Source organism: Oratosquilla oratoria, chromosome 29 (assembly GCF_046742065.1).
Source record: "Oratosquilla oratoria isolate Oo_2021 chromosome 29, ASM4674206v1, whole genome shotgun sequence".
NCBI lineage: Eukaryota > Metazoa > Arthropoda > Malacostraca > Stomatopoda > Squillidae > Oratosquilla > Oratosquilla oratoria.
This window is the reverse complement of record NC_134805.1, coordinates 9,560,543-9,565,542: the sequence shown is the minus strand read 5'-3', so window position 1 is coordinate 9,565,542 and position 5,000 is coordinate 9,560,543. Positions and strand designations below refer to the sequence as shown.

Here is a 5,000-nt window from a genome sequence, read left to right as displayed (position 1 = left end):
TCAAACAAAGCCCGTGGGAGTGACAATTCACTAAAAAATCAAGGACTCTCGCCACTCTCTTCCTTCAACCAATCCTACACATATCCTCCTGCTCGTCCGGATCCCAGAATCCTTTACCCCAGAATCCGGAATCCCTGTTTTCCTCAAAGTTCCGGAACCCGTTCTCAAAGTCCGATATTCCTCTTCCTTCTTAGTCTTGCATTTGCCTTTCGCTCAAATCCGGGACTTGCCTTTCCCTAGCCCAGACGCTTACCTTCACTCCTGCCTACTGTCACCATTCTGACTCCCACCTACAAACTCTCAGACCTCCAAATCTTCCAGATGGCTCTACTCCAAATTCTGCATCACAAAACACGTTTCCACCCACCTGCGGACTTATACATAGAAAACTAGTTATCCCCAGTGAAAATATTAGTGTATCCTAGTGACTTGCTATATATACATAGACTATCTATACTCTCTCTTGAGGCTTAATCAACTCTTCGTTTTCTTTACTTCTTCCCCCAATCCTTCTCCTCACCAATCACCTAATCTACAACACAACGTAACCCCTCCTCTACTACTCTACCTTCCAATCATTGACATCATGTACTGATTATGGCATTGGATGCTCACTGGCCGAGCAGTTTAGAGCGTCGCTACTTGCGGCGGTGGTCGGGTGACAGCAGTTCGAATCTGCCACCAGCGAGTTGGACCAAGGGCATGGTTCATTAAAATCAACGCTACAAAGTCCTCTACAAGGGGCGACGGCCTAGCCTCCTGATAGGGGGGAGTTAGCGACGTACCGAATAATTAATCATGGCAAAAAAAAAAAAAATTATAATTTTATACAATCACAATTGTGCTCTTTCACTCTTTTATTTTATTTGTTTGTTATTATTTCTCTATTGATTATATTATTATTTGCTTGATTTGCATTTATTTTTAGTTATATGTCAATTTATTATTATTTACTATTTACCTGTTTGTTTATTATTCAACTATACCTGTGCATTTATTCATTATTATTTATATTATTTTAATTTTATTTATTTATTCATTTATTATAATTTTTGTCGCATCCAACCTAGTTATGGACCAAAAGGTCTCCTGTCGGCATGCTCCGCCTTAGTAATCATTAATATTGGGGTCCTTCTAACCGCTTTTGAAAATAGCTTGGCGTTTAAAAGAACAAACAGAACAAATTACTTGACCACCATTCAACTCTTGTGTCACATCAATGTAGGTTAGGCGAAGCAAGAGTTGTCACGTGACCACCTTGCTAGGGCGCTTTATGCACGATCAAGCACATACAATATTTACAGTATTTAACGCTGGCAGCACACACAATCACAACATAATCGGGGTGGAGGGTCATTGACAGGGGCTCATAAGGGCGGTAGGTTTCATTCGCAACTGTCATAATCCAATGACAGTATGGGCTTACCGACAGCAACAACAGCAACAACAACCCAGCAACAACAACACAGCAATAACAACACAGCAACATAGCAACAACACAACACAACAACACACCAACAACACAACACAACACACCAACAACACAACACAACACACCAACAACACAACACAGCAACATAGCAACACAACACAGCACAGCAACAACACACCACCAACAATACGCCAAAAACACTTCACAACAAAACAACACAGCAACAACAGCAACAATAACAACAACAAGAGCAATAACCCAGACACAGGGGTCAAGCGGGGTTAAATCTATCCAGTTTACCCTATGGCCACCTATTACCTGAATGAAATTGTTTGAATTAAGCCAGAGGAAGTTCAGTAAAGTTTGTTAAGTGAAACCGGTCAATAACCCGAGAGATCTCAAAACTTCGTTCCCTCAAATAGCATATCAGTTACCTAGAAATGTGTTCTTCTAGCCTAGCCAGAGTTGGTCTGTAATTCGCAAATTTCATCAAATAGCCTTTAATATTCTTGTTTTTTTTTCCTTTGTATTATCTTTTTATCGCCAATAATTTTACCTACCAAGTCTCAGCCAGAAAAAAAAATTATATATATATATATATCTATATATATATATATATATATATATATATATATATATATAAACAAAATAAAATAAACATATAAATTAATCAATAAAAATACAAAATAAAAACAAAAAAGTCTACTGTCTTTTACACCACCATCGACCATCTCAATACTAAATCACACTATTCACTCTCCCTTAACGACACAATATACACTTTAACAACCCTTAGATTTGACGCCCTTTTATTGGTCAAGGCAGGAGCACCCCACACCCCATAACACTAAACTGTTGGCGAATGGGTATATTAACAATCACTGGACTTTGATCTACCTATTGTCGGGTTATATAGTTAAACTGAACCTAAACTGACAGGTTTAGAGCTCTCTCGATTAACTCCGTCTGGGTATTGACTGCCTTGTATGCAGGAACTATTTTATAGGTGTTAGTGACATCCCTACGGACCAGCGTCACACAGCAGTTTCACAATTGGAGACTACTCAAAAAAAAAAAAAAAAAAACTTCTTGAAGACCTTTGCCATTTTTATGACGTCATCTCCCCAGCGCGACATTGTTTTTAAGGATAGAAGCGCTGGTTATCTGTCATGAAATACTAAACATCTCGATTAGCCCCTATACCCAGTTATCTCATTCACATTTTACTTCTTACTGACGCCAGGCTATTTTATTCAGCTGACGGCCTAGTACACACACACACACACACACACACTGAACTACTTTTCTAGTAATAATAATAAAAATAATAATAAAATAATAATAATAATAATAATAATAATAATAATAATAATAATAACAACAATAATAATAATGATAATAATAATATTAACACTGATGATAATGACAATAATAAAGACAATGATGGCAATAGTGACAATAATAGTGATAATAATAATGTCAATGATAATAACAATGATAATAACAATAATAATAGAAATAACAATAATAATAATAATAATAATAATAATAATAATAATAATAATAAAAGTATTATAACAATAATTAGTAAAATAAAATATTAGAAAACAAAAAAAAAATAATAATAAACAATAGCAAAAAAAAAAAAAAAAATGCCATCCGGGACAAACCATTTAGTGTGGCCTGGCTGAAGCGGTTTAAGTAATAAAACCAAACGATTTATGATATCAGGTTTAGCGCCTGTGACTTATGCTCACTGATAATTAGCACCTCATCTTTTTTTATGCTGGCTTTAAAAGACACTTCAAGAAGTAGCCAACACAGTAGCCAGAGAGGACTTATCGCTTGACTGTCACTGACCCCCCTGAGCACGGTGGGTCAGATTAAGGTCAAACACGAAGGTCAAATGACCGGAGGATCGGATGAAGGAACCTTAGACGGGGTCACTAAGGTCGCCCAGTACCTACATGCACTAAAAATGAATATAAATAGAATGATAATTATAATAACAACAATGATGATAATAATGATGATAATGATAATAATAATAATGATAATAATAATAATAATAATAATAATATTAATGATTATAACAATAATAACAATGCTAATAATATTAAATCAAATAAAAAGTAGTTATGGACCAAAAGGTCTCCTGTCGGCATGCTCCGCCTTTGTAATATATACTATTCCAAAACCATAGTTCCTCGCCAACCTCAGCCGACCATAGGTTATTTGTGGAAGGTCCCCGATCGCGGCTCTAAGGCCCCTTTCACACTAGTTGCCTACCATTATTTTAAATTGAGCCTTTCACACTACGTCACTGCGGTTGCCCGGTTGCGCAAAAGGCTATGGCTGTTGCCCGCTCCGGTAACAAGTGACCGTCACTGGCAGTTGCCGTCACCGACCGTCTCTTTTTTTTTTACCAGCAAAGCCAACAGAATAAGCACCTCCTCCATTGATGCCTTTCTTTCGACTAATGAGATGATGAGAAAGGATTCCACAACTTGGTGACAGTCACTGGTTGCTTGCAGTTGCCCGAGACTTCCACACTAGTTGTCTAGTGTGAAAGGGGACTTAGCCAGGAGAGAGAGAAACAGAGTGAAAGAGAGAGAGAGAGAGAAAGAGAGAGAGAGAGAGAGAGAGAGAGAGAGAGAGAGAGAGAGAGAGAGAGAGAGAGAGAGAGAGAGAGAGCTCTCCGCGTCTGACACTTCCATTCTAATCGTCTCACCTGCGTGACACAGTTCGCCAGCGACCTTAGGTCTCCCAGCGGACAAGAGTGTGGTTGTTTATAATCAACCTCTGTCTCGTTTTATGTTATCAATAATTATTGATAACATGAAACGATTTAGGTAAAGTAGGAAGCATCAGCGATGTACTGTAGCCTGTATTTAGCCAACACACAGGACATCACAATCTCCGAAAACGAATTTTTAATCTAGTCAGCTAGAACAAAGAAATTAGATAAAACGGAGTGAAATACTAACTTGATCAATATGGTGGTTCACCTTTAAAGATTTGTTTTCTGTCTAAAGCTACGGTTACACTAGTCAACGGAATGGTTGGATTCCAACGATAATGTCAAATTTCGTCCGAGGCTTTAAGCTAAGGTTACATTAACCAAACCTTCCAACCTTGGACGAAATCCAACTAGATCGTTGGAGTCCAACCATTCCGTTGACTAGTGTAATAGTAGCTTAACGTCGGTCGATTTCTTGAGGGATTAACCTATGGTATTATTGCGGAACCATGATATGACGTCTGAACGATGCAAATATATTATTTTGTTTTGAGTATTCAGTATATGTCCATATACGGTAATTTTCTTAAGGATGTTCGTATTCATACAACGACAAGGCCAGACACATCATCATGGTTCACGTGTGGGTGTCCGCAGAAGTTCCTGAAAGATTTGGTCTTCCGAAAAGGGTTATTGACTCCTAAAATAGATAAAAAGATAAATAAAAAATATAAAAAAAATAATAATAAAAAAAATGCTGTAGTTCCCGCCAGAGCTGGTCCTCTTAAAAAAAAATAAGAAAAGAAAAGAAAAGAAAAGAAAAGAAAA

At 37.4% G+C, this 5,000-nt stretch overlaps 1 protein-coding gene across 2 annotated transcripts in view; it reads left to right on the top strand.

Annotated features, from left to right (window-relative positions):
* The window catches only part of LOC143040590 (uncharacterized), a 170,998-nt gene that overhangs the window by 75,364 nt on the left and 90,634 nt on the right, over nucleotides 1-5,000 (top strand). The gene's annotated exons all lie outside the window — the stretch shown is intronic.